The sequence below is a fragment of the Lynx canadensis genome, chromosome C2 (genome assembly GCF_007474595.2).
Source record: "Lynx canadensis isolate LIC74 chromosome C2, mLynCan4.pri.v2, whole genome shotgun sequence".
Classification (NCBI taxonomy): Eukaryota; Metazoa; Chordata; class Mammalia; order Carnivora; family Felidae; genus Lynx; species Lynx canadensis.
Window position 1 is genome coordinate 121,857,772 of NC_044311.2, and position 19,898 is coordinate 121,877,669.

Consider the following 19,898-nt stretch of genomic DNA (forward strand, 5'->3'; position numbering starts at 1 on the left):
AAAGTGGACATAAGAGGGAAGTATATAGCAATACAGGCCTACCTCAAGAACAAGAACAATCTCAAATATACAACCTAACCTTAAACCTAATGGAGCTATAAAAAGAACAGCAAATGAAGCCTAAAGCCAGCAGAGGAAGGAAAATAATAAGATTAGAACAGATATAAATGACATAGAAATATAAATTACAGTAGAACATATCAATGAAACCAGGAGCTGATACATTGAAAGAATTAATAAAATTGATAAACTCCTAGCCAGATTTATCAAAAAAAAGGGGGGGGGAAGGACCCAAATAAATAAAATCATAGATGAGAAAGAAATCACAACCAACACCACAGAAATACAAACAATTATAAAAAATATTATGAAAAATTATATGACAAAAGGTTGGGCAATCCAGAAGAAGTGGATAAATTCCTAGAAGCAAATAAACTACCAAAACTGAAACACAAAGAAACAGAAATTTGAACAGACCAATAACCAGCAGAGAATTTGAATAAGTAACCAAAAATCTTACAACAAACAAATTCAGGGTCAGATGGCTTCCTGGGGGAATTCTACCAAATGTTTAAAGAAGAATTAATTCCTATTTTTGTGAAATTGTTAAAAAAAATAGAGGTGGAAGAAAAATTTCCAAATGCATTCTATGAGGCCAGTATTACTTTGATTCTAAAACTGGACTGAAACTGGGGCACGTGGGTGGCTCAGTTGGTTAAGCATCCGACTTCAGCTCAGGTCATGATCTCATGGTTCATGGGTTCGAGCCCCGCATGGGCTCTGTGCTGACAGCTCAGAGCCTGGAGCCTGCTTCAGATTCTGTGTCTCCCTCTCTCTCTGCCCCTCCCCTGTTCACACTGTCTCTCTCTGTCTCTCAAAAATAAATGTAAAAAAAATTAAAAAAAAATAAAACTGGACAGAAACTCCACTAAAAAGAATTACAGGCCAGTGTCCCTGATGAGCATGAATGCAAAAATTCTAAACAAGATACTAGCAAATCAAATCCAACACTACATTACAAGAATCATTCACCATGATCAAATGAAATTTATTCCTTGGTAGCTCATTTATTCCTTGGTAGCTCATTTCATTTAATAAATTAAATGAAATTTATTCAATGGTAGCTCAATATTTGCAAATCAATCAATGTGAAACACTGCATTAATTAAAGAAAGAATAACAACCATATGATCCTTTTAATAGGTGCATAAAAAGCATTACAAACTACAGCCTCCATTCCTGATAAGAACCCTCAACGAAGTAGGGATAGATGGAACATACCTCAACATCAAAAAGTCCTTATATTAAAGACCCACAGATAATATCATTCTCAATGGGAAAAAAATGAAGCTTTTCTTCTATAGTCAGAAACAAGACAAGGATGTCCATTTTTACCATTGTTATTTAACATACACCAGAAGTCCAAGCCTCAAAAAGAAATAAAAGGCATCCACGGGGCGCCTGTGTGGCGCAGTCGGTTAAGCGTCCGACTTCAGCCAGGTCACGATCTCGCGGTCCGTGAGTTCGAGCCCCGCGTCGGGCTCTGGGCTGATGGCTCAGAGCCTGAAGCCTGTTTCCGATTCTATGTTTCCCTCTCTCTCTGCCCCTCCCCCGTTTATGCTCTGTCTCTCTCTGTCCCAAAAATAAATAAACGTTGAAAAAAAAATTAAAAAAAAAAGAAATAAAAGGCATCCAAAAAAGCAAGAAAGAAGTCCAACTTTCACTGTTCATTGAAACGATTATATTCTATGTATAAAACCCAAAAGACTACACACACACACACACACACACACAATTGTTAGAACTAATTATTGTATTCAGTAAATTTGCAGGATACAAAATCAATACAGAGATCTATTGCATTTGAATAATAATAATCATGAATAATGAAGCAAATGAAAGAGAAATCAAGGAATCTATCCCGTTTGCAATTGCATCAAACCCCATAACATACTTAGGAATAAGACTAACCAAGGGGTAAAAGATTTGTACTCTGAAAACTATAAAATGCTGGTTAAAGGAATTGAAGATGATACAAATAAATGGAAAAACATTTTCATGCTCATGTATTAGAAGAACAAATATTGTTAAAATGTCTATACTACCCAAAGCAATCTACTCATTTAATGCTATCCCTATCAAAATAACACCAACATTCTTCACACAGTTAAAACAAATAATTCTAAGCTTTGTGTGGACCCACAATAGACCCCTAATAGCCAAAGTAATATTGAAAAAGAAAACCAAAACTGAAGGCATCAAAATCCAGACTTTAAGCTGTATTACAAATCTGTAAACATGAGGACAGTATGGTATTGACACAAAAACAGACACTTGGGTCAATGGAACTGAATAAAGAACCCAGAAATGGACCCAAAATTATATGGCCAACTAATCTTTGACAAAAGAGGAAAGAGTATCCAATGAAAAAAAGACAGTCTCTTCAGCAAATGGTGCTGGGAAAACTGGACAGCAACATGCAGAATGAAATTGGACCACTTCCTTATACCGTACACAAAAAATAAACTGAAAAAGACCTAAATGCAAGATAGGAAACCATCAAAATCCTCAAGAAGAACACAGGCAGCAACCTCTTTGACATCAGCTATATCAACTTCTTACTAGACATGTCTCCCGAGGCAAGGGAAACAAAAGCAAAAATGAACTATTGTGACTTGATCAAGATATAAATCTTCCATGCAACAAAAGAAAAATATCAACAAAACTAAAAGGCAACCTATGGAATGGGAGAAGATATTTGCAAGTGACATATCTGATAAAGGTTGGTATCCAAAATCTATGAAGAACTTATCAAACTCAATACCCATAAAACAAATAATCCAGTTAAGAATAGGAAGAAGACATGAGTAGATACTTTCCAAAAAAGACATACAGATGGCTGACAATACATGAAAGATGCTCAACATCACTCATCATCGGTGAAATACAAATAAAAATTAGGATGAGATATAGCCTCTTACCTTTCATAATGGATAAAATTAACAACACAGAATATAACAGATGTTTGCGAGGATGTGGAGAAAGGGGAACCATCTTACAGTGTTGGTGGGAATGCAGACTGGTGCAGCCACTCTGGGAAAAGTATTGAAGTTCCTCAAAAGTTAAAAATAGAGCTACTCCATGACCCAATTACTATGGGTAGGGTATACCTACTACTAGGTATTTACCCAAAAGATGCAAAAATACTGATTCTAAGGTTTACTTGCACCCCAATGTTTATAGCAGCATTATCAACAATATCCAAATTATAAAAAGAGCCCAAATGATGATTGACTGATGAATGGATAAAGAAACTGTGGAAATATATATCATAGAATGTTACTCAGCCATCAAAAAGAATGAAATCTTGCAATTTGCAATGTCATAGATAGAGCTAGAGTTTATTATGCTAAGGAAAATAGAGAAAGACAAATACCATATGATTTCACTCATATGTGGAATTGAAAAAAGCAAACAGATAAATATAGGGAGAAAAAAGAGAGGGTGGAAAACCATAAGGCTCAACTATAGAGAACAAATTGTGGGTTGCTTGAGGGGGATGTGTGGGGAAATGGGCTAAATAAGTGATGAATATTAGGGAAGGCCATTGTTGTGATGAGCCCTGAGTGTGGTATGTAAGTGATGAATTACTGGATTCTACTCCTGAAACTAATATTATACTCTGTGTTAACTAACTAGAATAGAGTACAAACTTGAAACACACACACACACACACACACACACACACACAAAGGAAGCAATCAAAATAAGTATGAAACATTGCAAATGTGTTTTATGATTTTATTTATAAAAATATAACCGTTTAGATTGTTACCAAACTAATTTTAAAACTAGAAAAAAAACTACCAAGTAACCTCACTCATAAGTAAATGCAGAAAAATGAAAAATATACTAACAAGATTTCATCATCATATTTCAAGAATGATAAAACATGGCCAAAATGGCTCAATGAAAGAATGCAAAGATGATGAAATAGTAGAAAAACTAATTATATATTAACAAAGTGAATAAGTGAAAAATTGTTGTCAGAGATGTTAAAAATGAATGATAAATTTTAGCATCTACTTCTGATTATAAGTAATGAAAAAAATAAAAATATATTGCTATTTTATTATTATTAAAAACTAAAATCATGTTCATAGAAATTGATGTAAGAAACATTTATATTCTTGTACAGAACAATTTGGTGATCCTCATTATCACCATTATCATTTTAACTGTTCAAAAAATACTAGTCAAAGAAGCATATATACGAAAAAGAATGAAGTATATAATAGGAATGGGAAGGAAATATTATCATTTAGATATCATGTAATTCTGTCCCTTGTAAGGCCAAAAGAATCACTTGAAAATTTTTGAAAATAGTGAGAGGATTCAGGGAGATGGGTGTTTCAAAAATCAGTGACTCATCCATGTATGATCAGTGACCAATATGAAAATAAAATGGAGTAGTTTAGCTTCTGGTAATATTGGACAAAGTAAGTCAAATCAATCTTTGCTCTGAGAACAACCATTAAGGCTTGGGGGAAAAAAATAAAAGGAGATAATGATTGAAGGCAGCAGAGAACTAACAAAGTAGGGAAGAATTATGGGCCTAAGTTCAGGGGAAGGAAATTCAGTGAGATTAGTTGAGCATTTGGGGCTGCTTTGGAGGACTGTTTATTATTTAAGCAGTTTAGTGAAATGTTGGACTTCCTCTGAGAACAATGTTTTTGAAAGCATAATATAAAATATAGAATATTAAAGGAAATACATCAGATTATAATGTTTTCACATTATATTTTTAATAATGATCAATGATAAGTTTATGAGCACATTTGATAAAGGTATGACATCACAATAAAAGCTATCTTAATTTCAAAAAATTGATGAACTACTAAGTCAAGTAGTGATGAACTAAGTCAAGCACTAGTAGACTAGATAAAACAAAACAAAAACAAAACAACAAAAAGTATACACTAAGGGCTGAAAAAATATATGCTACAAAACACTAACAGAGAGGTTATGTGATATATTGATAACAGATAAGGTACATTTACAGATTAAAAATGGATACTGTAAAAGGAGGGGCATTTCCTGAAGATAAAATGGGAGTACTACCAGAGAGATATAGCATCTTTAATTTCTAAGCTCCTAATAACCCAAAACATAAAAAGCAAAAACAACAAAATCAAAAGGAAAATGAATATGATAGTAAAACACTATGATAGTGGAGCACTTGTACAGATTTCTCAGTAAGTTATAAAAAAAAGTAGCAAGAAAAAAAATTTTTAATGAGCAAAATATTGAGCAGTAACTTCAAAACTGAAGACATACAACGACCAATAAATAGAGGAAATCATGCTCATTAGTATATGAACAATGTAAAATAATACCCTATACACTATGATTTATACCAATCATAAAGGATAAAATTCTAAAGACTAAATAGTCCCAAGTTGTAGTGAGGATATAAAATACTAGAATTTTCTTAACTGCCTTAAGATGGTATAAACTGTTGCAACTACATTAGGAAACTATTTTGCAGTTTCCTACATTAGGAAACTATTTTGCAGTGTTTACTAAATGTTAAAGTGTAGGTGCCCCATGAACTAGGATTTAATTTCTAGGTATGAACCAAACAGAAACGTGTACATATGTTCACTAATAACATATACACACTTCTCAAAGTGTCATTATTTGTTATGGTTCCAAACTGCAATTAAAATGTACATCAACAACAGAATGGAGAAAGTTATAAATGAGCCACTGCTATATCAGTAAGAGCGAATCTCACATATGAAGAAATGGTGCACAGAAGTAGCCAAACACAAAGGTAAATAATGCATGTTTCTATTTATACAAAAGTCAAAAACAAGAAAAATAATTATGGCATTATAAGTCAGAATAGGATATTTTGAGGAAAGACAGTACAAAACCTATACTTATGTTTATTTACATACATCTTTACATGTGAAATTCTTTAAAATAACATAAACTTTCTTTAGCCAGAAGAGCCATTATAAATGACAAATTAAATTATTTTTTAAGTGTTTAGTTCAAGTCTCAGAAAGAAATTTCATCTCTTGGGATCTCTTATGGTGACCTCTACCTTTTCTATGTATACACAATTATTAAGTAGTTATGATGTAAAGTCCATTTCTAGCACTGATGATGATTATTTTTTGAGTGAGCATTTTAAGAGAGGCTATTTGGAATGTCAATTTGTGCTTGTGCTGTGGGATACAGTATTTTTCTTGACTAACTAACTATGGGCTATGAGCTCCTGGCTCTTCTGCCTTCATTGATTATCTAGCATCCTTGAACAAAGACTAATGATCAAACAAGATAGGCAAAATGGACAAACATGGAAAAAACTAGTTAAAGGAAAAGCCTACATGTCTTATGTCAGAATTACTCTCCCAGTATAGTTCTGGACAGTGTCTAAGAAGCCTGTGTAAGCATAGTTGTCAGCATGTGCTGATTCAGTTGTGTCCCTGATTACAGGAATAAAAGCATGCAGTTGAGAAAGGTTATGCCCTAGAGATTTCTTTAAAAGATTGTCTATTCCTTGCCCTAGTTTTTGAGACTTGAAACTGAACTTGAAACTTCAGTAATAGCAAATGTACAAAAATAAAATTTTGGGACAGATAAAATACACTGTATGTATTGTGATATTGCCAAATGCAATTCACTTTATTAATGGTAGTAAATAAATTTCATCTAAATATTATCCATGAAGAAATAGTTTGTAAACTACAAACACCATGTAAGTCATTATTCTATCTAAAATGTCATATCAGTATAAAAGTTCCCTAGGATCAAATGCCTAGCATGGTTTTGAGTGAAATATCATGTTTAGTCATCCTTGTTTTTGTCATTTTACCATATAACCTAAAACTGCCATTTTTTATAATTTCGCAATAGATTTTGAAGTAATGAGATGCTACCTTTTTCTTTTTTGGGAATGCAAGTTTAAAAATATATTCTTTTCATATTCATTGATGTTCTTATTTGTTTATTCAAACAACTGTTTAATGCATTCTTAATATATACTAGAGAAAGCTAGTACTTCATTCTCCTGATATTTTTATAATCAACATTTAATAAATACTGATTAGAATTATTTCTTATATATATTAATTGTATTTATTAATATACTATGTTTTCATATCAACATGAGGTAATTCATTTTTTAAATAATTAGAGATCACAAAATACATAAAATATAATCCTGACATTATCTTTTATATGCATATGCTGTGTATGTCTGTATATAATATATATGTATGTATGGCAATTGATTTTTAAGTAAGTTTTAATAGCAACATAATATTTTGTAGGACCATTTGAAGCAATCCAACTTTATAATACTTTATAGCAGTATCTGGTCAGGGAATGTAGATTGATTTTGACTATTTAGAAAGCCTTTAATTCCTACCAGAGAAACCAGAAATTGATTGTAATTCACTGAAATTTACTATAAATTCTTAATTTAATGAAATGATGAAATCAGCAATATTTTCTACACACACACAGATAAAGGATTTAGTGCTAATGCAAGGACTTTAGAATTCTTGTGATACAGATTGAAATTATCTAGGTAGTTTGAGCTTCCCAAAGCATAATAAAGTAAAGCAGAAAAAGAAGACTGAATCTATATTAAATACATATCTAGAGAAAAGTAAATCCTTTAGTTTATAATACTCATTTGTCAAAAGAGCATAATGCATGTTATCAAATAGATTTTCCCCCTCTGCTTGTTAGATGTGTTTTCTTGTTCTCTCCAAGGACTAAATAAAATATACAGTATCTGGGAAAAGGAAGTAGATGAGTCATTTATGCTTTAAGAGTCACTTTCTTTATTTTGTAACTATTATTGGTCACAATATCAAATTGGAGTTAATATGTTCCCTAACATATAAACTAACATGTTATATCTATATTACTCAGAAATAATATAGTTTTGTGGATAATCGCATTCTAGTGCTTAGAGTATTAATAATTGGCTTGTGTTCCTTTGATAAAGACTTTTATCTTTTATTCACACCTAATATTATCTTTTTAATCTGACAAAAATATTACATTCACATCAGAGATTACTTCCCTTTGTCCCCTCCCCTCCATTCACTAACTGTTTTTTTGCCAAATAATTGTATTTCCACTAGGTTTTATTTATATACACATAAGTTCTTGAGCCAAGTCGCCTGGATCCAAAATCTGGCTATTAACTGGGCAAACTCTGACAAGTTTCTTAAACTCTGTGTGCCTCAGTTGTGTTATCTATAACTAGGAGATAATGCTCATACCAATTTAATGGAATCAATATGAAAATTAAAAGAAAAAATATACCCAAAGCCCCTTAGAATAGTACCAAACATATTGAATATACTTAATAAATGTTAGATTTCTAAATTTAAATTTCATAAAGTTGCTGTTTTTATTTGACCCTTTAATTTGGTAAAAAAAGTTATTAAAATGTTAAAAAATTTTATTTTAGTGATTAATTTTATTTTTTTATTTTATTTTTTATGAAGTTTATTGTCAAATTTGTTTCCATACAACACCCACTGCTCATCCCAAAAGGTGCCGTCCTCAATACCCATCACCCACCCTCCCCTCCCTCCAACCCCCCATCAACCCTCAGTTTGTTCTCAGTTTTTAACAGTCTCTTATGCTTTGGCTCTCTCCCACTCTAACCTCTTTTTTTTCCTTCCCCTCCACCATGGGTTTCTGTTAAGTTTCTCAGGATCCACATAAGAGTGAAAGCATATGGTATCTGTCTTTCTCTGTATGGCTTATTTCACTTAGCATCACACTCTCCAGTTCCATCCATGTTGCTACAAAGGGCCATATTTCATTCTTTCTCATTGCCACGTAGTACTCCATTGTGTATATAAACCACAATTTTTTTTTTGTCTATTCATCAGTTGATGGACATTTAGGCTCTTTCCATAATTTGGCTATTGTTGAGAGTGTTGCTATAAACATTGGGATACAAGTGCCCCTATGCATCAGTACTCCTGTATTCCTTGGGTCAATTCCTAGCAGTGCTATTGCTGGGTCATAGGGTAGGTCTATTTTTAATTTTTTGAGGAACCTCCACACTGTTTTCCAGAGTGGCTGCACCAATTTGCATTCCCACCAACAGTGCAAGAGGGTTCCCGTTTCTCCACATCCTCGCCAGCATCTATAGTCCCCTGATTTATTCATTTTGGCCACTCTGACTGGCGTGAGGTGATATCTGAGTGTGGTTTTGATTTATGTTTCCCTGATGAGGAGCGACGTTGAGGATCTTTTCATGTGCCTGTTGGCCATCCGGATGTCTTCTTTAGAGAAGTGTCTATTCATGTTTTCTGCCCATTTCTTCACTGGGTTATTTGTTGTTCGGGTGCAGAGTTTGGTGAGCTCTTTGTAGATTTTGGATACTAGCCCTTTGTCCGATATGTCATATGCAAATATCTTTTCCCATTCCATTGGTTGCCTTTTAGTTTTGTTGGTTGTTTCCTTTGCTGTGCAGAAGCTTTTTATCTTCATAAGGTCCCAGTAATTCATTTTTGCTTTTAATTCCCTTGCCTTTGGGGATGTGTCAAGTAAGAAATTGCTACGGCTGAGGTCAGAGAGGTCTTTTCCTGCTTTCTCCTCTAAGGTTTTGATGGTTTCCTTTCTCACATTCAGGTCCTTTATCCATTTTGAGTTTATTTTTGTGAATGGTGTGAGAAAGTGGTCTAGCTTCAACCTTCTGCATGTTGCTGGCCAGTTCTCCCAGCACCATTTATTAAAGATACTGTCTTTTTTCCATTGGATGTTCTTTCCTGCTTTGTCAAAGATGAGTTGGCCATACGTTTGTGGGTCTAGTTCTGGGGTTTCTATTCTATTCCATTGGTCCATGTGTCTGTTTTTGTGCCAATACCATGCTGTCTTGATGATGACAGCTTTGTAGTAGAGGCTAAAATCTAGGATTGTGATGCCTCCTGCTTTGGTCTTCTTCTTCAAAATTCCTTTGGCTATTCGGGGCCTTTTGTGGTTCCATATGAATTTTAGGATTGCTTGTTCTAGTTTTGAGAAGAATGCTGGTGCAATTTTGATTGGGATTGCATTGAATGTGTAGATAGCTTTGGGTAGTATTTACATTTTGACAATATTTATTCTTCCAATCCATGAGCACGGAATGTTTTTCCATTTCTTTATATCTTCTTTAATTTCCTTCATAAGCTTTCTATAGTTTTCAGCATACAGATCTTTTACATCTTTGGTTAGATTTATTCCTAGGTAATTTATGCTTCTTGGTGCAATTGTGAATGGGATCATTTTCTTTATTTGTCTTTCTGTTGCTTCCTTATTAGTGTATAAGAATGCAACTGATTTCTGTACATTGATTTTGTATCCTGCAACTTTGCTAAATTCATGTATCAGTTCTAGCAGACTTCTGGTAGAGTCTGTCGGATTTTCCATGTATAATATCATGTCATCTGCAAAAAGTGAAAGCTTAACTTCATCTTTGCCAATTTTGATGCCTTTGATTTCCTTTTGTTGTCTGATTGCTGATGCTAGAACTTCCAACATTATGTTAAACAACAGCAGTGAGAGTGGACATCCCTGTCGTGTTCCTGATCTCAGGGAAAAAGCTCTCAGTTTTTCCCCATTGAGGATGATGTTAGCTGTGGGCTTTTCATAAATGGCTTTTATGATTTTTAAGTATGTTCCTTCTATCCCGACTTTCTCAAGGGTTTTTATTAAGAAAGGGTGCTGAATTTTGTCAAAGGCCTTTTCTGCATCGATTGACAGGATCATATGGTTCTTATCTTTTCTTTTATTAATGTGATGGATCACATTGATTGATTTGGGAATGTTGAACCAGCCCTGCATCCCAGGAATGAATCCCACTTGATCATGGTGAATAATTCTTTTTATATGCTGTTGAATTCGATTTGCTAGTATCTTATTGAGAATTTTTGCATCCATATTCATCAGGGATATTGGCCTATAGTTCTCTTTTTTTACTGGGTCTCTGTCTGGTTTAGGAATCAAAGTAATACTGGCTTCATAGAATGAGTCTGGAAGTTTTCCTTCCCTTTCTATTTTTTGGAATGGCTTGAGAAGGATAGGTATTATCTCTGCTTTAAACGTCTGGTAGAACTCCCCTGGGAAGCCATCTGGTCCTGGACTCTTATTTGTTGGGAGATTTTTGATGACTGATTCAATTTCTTCTCTGGTTATGGGTCTGTTCAAGCTTTCTATTTCCTCCTGATTGAGTTTTGGAAGCATGTGGGTGTTTAGGAATTTGTCCATTTCTTCCAGGTTGTCCAGTTTGTTGGCATATAATTTTTCATAGTATTCCCGGATAATTGCTTGTATCTCTGAGGGATTGGTTGTAATAATTCCATTTTCATTCATGATTTTATCTATTTGGGTCATCTCCCTTTTCTTTTTGAGAAGCCTGGCTAGAGGTTTATCAATTTTGTTTATTTTTTCAAAAAAACAACTCTTGGTTTTGTTGATCTGCTCTACAGTTTTTTTAGGTTCTATATTGTTTATTTCTGCTCTGATCTTTATTATTTCTCTTCTTCTGCTGGGCTTGGGGTGTCTTTGCTGTTCTGCTTCTATTTCCTTTAGGTGTGCTGTTAGATTTTGTATTTGGGATTTTTCTTGTTTCTTGAGATAGGCCTGGATTGCAATGTACTTTCCAGCAGGACTGCCTTCACTGCGTCCCAAAGCGTTTGGATTGTTGTATTTTCATTTTCATTTGTTTCCATATACTTTTTAATTTCTTCTCTAATTGCCTGGTTGATCCATTCATTCTTTAGTAGGGTGTTCTTTAACCTCCATGCTTTTGGAGGTTTTCCAGACTTTTTCCTGTGGTTGATTTCAAGCTTCATAGCGTTGTGGTCTGAAAGTATGCATGGTATGATCTCAATTCTTGTGTACTTATGAAGGGCTGTTTTGTGACCCAGTATGTGATCTATCTTGGAGAATGTTCCATGTGCACTCGAGAAGAAAGTATATTCTGTTGCTTTGGGATGCAGAGTTCTAAATATCTCTGTCAAGTCCATCTGATCCAATGTATCATTCAGGGCCCTTGTTTCTTTATTGACCGTGTGTCTAGATGATCTATCCATTTCTGTAAGTGGAGTGTTAAAGTCCCCTGCAATTACCACATTCTTATCAATAAGGTTGCTTATGTTTATGAGTAATTGTTTTATATATTTGGGGGCTCCGGTATTCGGCGCATAGACATTTATAATTGTTAGCTCTTCCTGATGGATAGACCCTGTGATTATTATATAATGCCCTTCTTCATCTCTTGTTACAGCCTTTAATTTAAAGTCTAGTTTGTCTGGTATAAGTATGGCTACTCCAGCTTTCTTTTGACTTCCAGTGGCATGATAAATAGTTCTCCATCCCTTCACTCTCAATCTGAAGGTGTCCTCAGGTCTAAAATGAGTCTCTTGCAGACAGCAAATAGATGGGTCTTGTTTTTTTATCCATTCTGATACCCTATGTCTTTTGGTTGGTGCATTTAGTCCATTTACATTCAGTGTTATTATAGAAAGATATGTGTTTAGAGTCATTGTGATGTCCGTAGGTTTCATGCTTGTAGAGATGTCTTTGGTACTTTGTTTCAAAGGATCCCCCTTAGGATCTCTTGTCGGGCTGGTTTAGTGGTGACAAATTCCTTCAGTTTTTGTTTGTTTGGGAAGACCTTTATCTCTCCTTCTATTCTAAATGGCAGACTTGCTGGATAAAGGATTCTTGGCTGCATATTTTTTCTATTCATCACATTGAAGATCTCCTGCCATTCCTTTCTGGCCTGCCAAGTTTCAGGAGAGAGATCAGTTACAAGTCTTATAGGTCTCCCTTTATATGTTAGAGCACGTTTATCTCTAGCTGCTTTAAGAATTTTCTCTTTATCCTTGTATTTTGCTAGTTTCACTATGATATGTCGTGCAGAAGATCGATTCAAGTTACGTCTGAAGGGAGTTCTCTGTGCCTCTTGGATTTCAATGCCTTTTTCCTTCCCCAGATCCGGGAAGTTCTCAGCTATTATTTTTTCAAGTACACCTTCAGCACCTTTCCCTCTCTCTCTTCCTCCTCTGGAATACCAATTATGTATATATCATTTCTCTTTAGTGCATCACTTAGTTCTCTAATTTTCCCCTCATACTCCTGGATTTTTTTATCTTTTTCTCAGCTTCTTCTTTTTCCATAATTTTATCTTCTAGTTCACCTATTCTCTCCTCTGCCTCTTCAATCCGAGCCGTAGTTGTCTCCATTTTATTTTGTAGTTCATTGATAGCATTTTTTAGCTCTTCCTGGCTGTTCCTTAGTCCCTTGATCTCTGTAGCAATAGATCTCTGCTTTCCTGTATACTGTTTTCAAGCCCAGTGATTAATTTTATGACTATTATTCTAAATTCACTTTCTGTTATATTGTTTAAATCATTTTTGATCAGTTCATTAGCTGTTGTTTTTTTCTGGACGTTTTTCTGAGGGGAATTCTTCCGTTTGGCCATTTTGGATAGTCCCTGGAGTGGTGAGGGACTGCAGGGCACTTCCCCTGTGCTGTCTTGAATAACTTGCGATGGTGGGCAGGGCCGCAGTCACACCTGATGTCTGCCCCCAGCCCACCGCTGGGGCCAGTGTTTGACTGGTATGTGCCTTCTCTTCCCCTCTCCTAGGGGCGGGATTCACTGTGGGGTGGCGTGGCCTATCTGGGTTACTTGCACACTGCCAGGCTTGTGGTGCTGGGGATCTGGCGTATTAGCTCGGGTGGATCAGAAAGGTGCACAGGGGCAGGAGGGGCAGGCTCAGCTCACTTTTCCTTCAGAGATCCGCTTTGGGAGGGACTCAGACCTGCCGGAGGGATGGATCCGAAGAATCACAGCATTGGGTGTTTGCACTGTGCAAGCAAGTTCCCTGGCAGGAACTGGTTCCCTTTGGGATTTTGGCTGGGGGATGGGCGAGGGAGAAGGTGCTGGCGAGCTCCTTTGTTCCCCGCCAAGCTGAGCTCTGTAGTCCAGGGCTCAACAACTCTCCCTCCCTTTGTTCTCCAGCCTTCCCACTTTCTGAGCAGAGCTGTTAACTTATGACCTCCCAGATGCTAAGTCCCGCTTGCTGTCAGAACACACTCCGTCCGGCCCCTCTGCTTTTGCACGCCAGACTCGGGGTCTCTGCTTGGCCAGCGGCTGCCCCTCCACCCCAGCTGCCTCCTGCCAGACCGAGTAGCACGCAGGGCCTTGCCGCCCTTCCTACCCTCTTCGTGGGCCTCTCATTGGCGCTTGGCTGCCGAGACTCCATTCTGCTAGTCTTCTGGTGGTTTTCTGGGTTATTTAGGCAGGTGTAGGTGGAATCTAAGTGATCAGCAGGACGCGCGATGAGCCCAGTGTCCTCCTACGCCGCCATCTTCCCAGGATCCTTAGTGATTAATTTTATAACAACAGTTTTTTGATGAGAAATTTCTCATAACTGAAAGTGAGATGTCAAAGAACTTTTCATTTTTTTGTATTTTATCATGAACCTAAATTTGTAAGGATCCAATATCTGAACAGGATTCACATATATTAATCATCACTTAAGGTTGTATCTGAGGCATGTTGCACTTGAGGACTTGCAGAGTGATTTGCTTTTGGATCATACTACATTTGATGTCCAGTTTTTGTTAAATGGGTTTCCACTGAATTAAAAAATACATTAAATATTATACTTTCAAGTTAATGATAGTAAGATTTTTTTCAAAATTTTTTAGAAAGAGAGAGTGAGAGAGAGCACTTACCTGCACATGCAGGCAGGAAAGTGGCAGAGGGAGTGGGAGGGAGAGAGTCTTAAGCAGGCTCTAAACTATATACAGAGCCCAGATTATGGCTCGATCTTCTGACCATGTTATGACTGTGAGATCAGGACCTGAGCGAGTTAGGAGCACCAATGATGTTAAGATTTTTTTTTTAGGGAAGTGTTTAATAGGCCTTTTACTGAATTAAGATGCTAAGAAAAGAAAGCAATAGACCACCTTAAAAAATTATTTGCGTTTTTTAAATTCAGTCTCACAATTAAAAACCATTCATTTGAGGGGCGCCTGGGTGGCTCAGCCAGTTGAACGACTGACTTCAGCTCAGGTCATGATCTCGTGGTTTGTGAGTTCAAGCTCAGGCTCTGTGCTGACTGCTCTGAGCCTGGAGCCTGCTTCAGGTTCTGTGTCTCCCTCTCTCTCTGCCCCTCCCCCACTAGCACTCTGTCTCTGAAAACTGAATAAATGGTAAAAAAAAAAAATCATTCTTTTGCGATTTCATTCCTTTCAGTAAAACATAATTACATAATTTTATGGTGAAACTGAAATGTTTTATTATTAGTCCTCCAAAAATAAAAAAAAAAATTAAAAAAAGGAAGTAACAGAACAAAGAAGTCCATGGGGGAAAATTTTAAGATGCTAGTTTTTACTAATTCAATGAACTATATATTATTCTAGTTATTCTAGTATAAGTATTTTAATTTCAACTTTTTATATATTATAGGAAATATATTGTCAAAATATGAAATACTCATTGCAACCCATTATAAGTTTAATTGGAAGAATTATACTGATAAATTTAACTTCATATTTGGACCTGTAAGTTTTCTGATCACTTTTTAATGTCTGATATAATGAAAATGATAAATATTAGCAGAATATTATAATGTGATGTTTTCTCACTGTTTAGTTCATTTTAGAAAGGTCAATCAGAGTTTGCCATTTAGAGAAGATAAATAATCAACTACTAAAACTTTTCAACAAATGTATTCAATAATGACTTATTTCAATGATCTTCCATTGCTCAAAATGTGATGTTATTTTTTTCTATAAGCTGTAAATTTATTTCACATCCTTCTTAAAAGAAAAATCCCTAGAGTCTATATCTTTAATTTTCCCAGACATTTTTATTTCATTTATAACCATCATTGCCAAGCTATTCAATATATGAATAGATTTTATTCCTTATGAAGCCTTTCTTCAATTTCTCATTGATTGATGGATGCAAACAGAAAACCAAGTAAGTTTGATTTCTGTACCAGTAAGTGGTCATATACACCTCATTTTATAACATCTGTAAAAGTTCACTTTAAAATTTAGGAAAGGTTTATAGTAAACAAACCTCATAGTGCCTGTGACAATTGAAAAGTAAGACAAATCAGTAAATCCGTTTTCTGAAAGTGAAGTATATGTTAGTTTCCCCTTGGTCAAAGATGACTACTTACAAATTAAAATCCTAGGGGTATGATCTTCACCTGTAATCTATTAGCTATATCCACTCAATGCTCCACTTTACAACTATTGGTTTATTTTGTACTAATTTTATCATTTTACCTAGAAGAACTTTGTCCTAAAATCTTAATTTTGTACTCAACTTTAAAATTTCTCCAAGGTGAATCATCAAGTATACACACATAGAATGTATATTGAATATTCTTAAAGTAAGATAAATTATATATATAATATAGCATACCATATATATACATTATATGTATATATCTCATATGTACATTAGAGTTAAGTGACTCTTGTGAATGGGCAACTTCTTAAAGCATAGCAGATCAAAATTTTACTTCTCCAAAATTATTATTGTATAGTTAAAATTTCAACTTTCTCTAAGCAGAATATGCATGCATCACTATAATGATTTTAAAAATACATTTGATAAAAGAAAAAAGTGATGTGTTTTATAGAAAAACTCTACCAGATGTTCTTGTATAGTTCTTTATTACCTGAGTAAATACTGCCATCATGTTATATATGATTAAATACTTCTTAGCCATGACTAGGTATATATGGATGATCAAAAGTAGCTAAAAATTGACTATTACTGATGGTAGTAAAGACCATTGTTGTTGTTTTTTTAATCTATTTTATTTTTTTTATTTGAGTATAGTTGACACACAATGTACCATTAGTTGTAGCTATAAAACTTGGTGATTTGATAAGTTTATAGATTATGCTATGTTCACCACAAGTGTAGCTACATCACTATTACAGTCTCATTGACCCTGTTTTTTATGCTGTGCTTTTTAATCCTGTGACATATTCATTCCACAACTGGAAGCCTGTATCTCCCTCTTCCCTTCATCCATTTTACCCACCCTTTACCTGACTACCCTTTGGCAACCATTAGTTTGTTCTCTATTTATAAGAGTGATTCTGCTTTTTGTTGTTTTATTAATTTTTTAAATTCCACATATGAGCAGGATCATATGGCATTTATCTTTCTCAGTCTGACTTATTTCACTTAGAATTATACCTTTTAAGTCGTTCATGTTTCTACAAATATCATGATCCCCTTTTCATGGCTGTGTAATATTTCATGGCCATATATATGTGTGTGTGTGTGTGTGTGTGTGTGTGCGCGCGCATGCGTGCATGCCCCACATTTTCTTTTATCTATATGTCTATTGATGGACACTCAGGTTTCTTCCATATCTTGCCTATTATAAATAATGGCAAGTTTATTATTTTTTATTGTTAATTATTATAATTAATTATTAATTTTTATTAATTATTATTAATTATTATTTATTGTTCAGTATTGTTTATTATTAAACACACAGGTGCATATCTTTCCAAATTAGTGTTTTGTTTGCATTGGATAAATACCCAGTAGTGGAATTATTGGATTATATGGTATTTCTATTTTTAATTTTTTGAGGAACCTCCATACTGTTTTCTACAGTGGCTATACCAATTTACATTCCTATCAATAGTGCACAAGTGTTCCTTTTTCTCCACATTCCTCACTAATACTTGTTATTTCTTGTCATTTTGATTATAGCCATTCTAACTTGTGTAAGGTGATATTTCATTGTGGTTTATTTTTTTTTAATGTTTATTTTTGAGAGAGAGAGAGAGAGAGAGAGCATGAGTGGGGGAGGAGCAAAAAGAAAGGCAGACACAGAATCTGAAGCAGGCTCCAGGCTCTGAGCTGTTGGCACAGAGCTCAACAAAGGGCTCCAGCCCATGAACTGAGATCATGACCTAAACCAAAGTCGGATGCTTAACCAACTGAGCCACCCAGGCACCCCTCATTGTGGTTTAGATTTGCATTTCCCTGATGATTAGTGATGTTGGGCATCTTTTCATGTGTCTTTTGGTCATCTGTATGTCTTCTTTGGAAAAATGTATATTCAGGTTCTCTGCCTATTTTTTAATCAGATTGTTTGTTTGTGAGGTTTTTTTTTGGTGCTGGGTTATATAAGTTCTTTATATAGTTTGGATATTAACCCTTTATTTGGTGGAATTAAGCCCCATGTCAGGGTCCACACTGTCAACACAAAGGTTGCTTGGGATTCTCTCTCTCTCCCCCTCTCTCTTCCCCTTCGTGGCTCTCTCTAAATAAATAAATAAATAAATAAATATTTTAAAATATATTGATAGAGGAGTTATTTTTTTAGATATAACATGATGTCCTAATAGGACATTAAGTTTGCAATGATAATTTGTGGTATTCTAGCTAAATATATTCCTTCCCTTTATTTTAGTAAGAAAAACATACCCTGATAACTGTCCATTTAACTAAAATTCTTACTCCTAGTCCAGCCCAACCCCTGACATTTGTATTTATGTTGACTGTACATATACTACAAATGTTGGCCTTCAGCCCCAAACCATCTTCTGATCCCAGTGGATTTTTCAGATTATTGATTCTTAATCTCACAAGACTAAACAAGGACATTCACTAAAGTCATTCTGCCCTACGTCAGGCAGCATGGCCACTTGTGTGTCAGTATTTACTTATTGTTGAATCTAAGGCAAATATGAATTATGGTACCATGATTCAAAGAAAAATAGTTGATGACTTAAAAAATGAAATATTTTATAGTAAGTAATGCATAAAAAAAGAGAATAGAGTCCTTGTAGCATGAGTTTTATAAAATAATACTTTTATTTCTCCTTATTTTTTAAATGTATTTTCAGAACATAGTGGTTAATCGATTTAGCTCTGGAATTGCAAGTGCCTGAGTTCAAATTCTACTGTTACTTCCTTGGATATTTACTCCCTTGAGCAAGTTACTTAATCTGTATGTTCCTTAGATATCAGCTATCAAATGGGTAATTCATGTGGAAGAGTGCCTAGCAAATGAAACACTTAGCCATAGATATAATTGGGATATAATGTTAAGGCTTAAATTGTTATTTTATATATTAATGCATATATTAGAGAGAAAACAAGCAAGACGTAGAGTAATGTAAACCAGCCTTTCCAAAAAAAGATCTCTCTGTGCTTTTAATTCATAATTAATTAAAGAAGTGTTATATTAAAATAATGAAGGATTAAGCAAAAAACAAATGAGTTAGAAAATGCAATAGGAGAATTAAATTTTTTGAAGTTACTTATAGCAAACAGCAAAAAGGAGGGAAAAACAAAGCAAAGACAGGTAATTTCCAAATTGGCATAATAAAGCAAAAGGAATGATGTGGAATGTGAGCTACAAAAGAAAAGTAAAGGAATAAACCAAGTTTATATTCTTGTCTCTTGTCATGAACACAACTGGATGGTATGATTTACAATAAACTTTACAAGTAATATGCCTGCACATATTCAAACCTTATTGTCCTCTTAAAGCTCTGAGGCACCTCTGGATTCTCTTATGTTTTATAAAAGATATATTAATAATGCTGGTTTCCCTATACATTATTTTAATCTGACATATATAGCATTAAAATAATGAGTATTTTTCAACTGAATATTTTAGAAAATATACAATGGAATTTCAGTACCAGTTATATCAGAACACAGTGAACTTCATTAGTGGAATATGTTGAAAAGTTTAGTTAGTAAAAAAATCCCTAATATTTCTATGAATTCACCATTTGCTCCAAGTTCATGACACTATTATAATATTACATTGATAGGATCCATTTGTTAATGTCAGTAC

General features: G+C 34.6%; 1 long non-coding RNA gene across 1 annotated transcript; it reads right to left on the reverse strand.

Annotated features, from left to right (window-relative positions):
* Positions 1 to 1,318: 1,318 nt before the first annotated feature.
* Positions 1,319 to 17,101, reverse strand: LOC115523055. Its single transcript, XR_003971624.1, has 3 exons — positions 17,015 to 17,101; positions 1,738 to 1,746; positions 1,319 to 1,329 (listed from the first exon to the last, which is right to left on the reverse strand). It is a non-coding gene; the product is annotated as an uncharacterized LOC115523055 (long non-coding RNA).
* Positions 17,102 to 19,898: the final 2,797 nt, after the last annotated feature.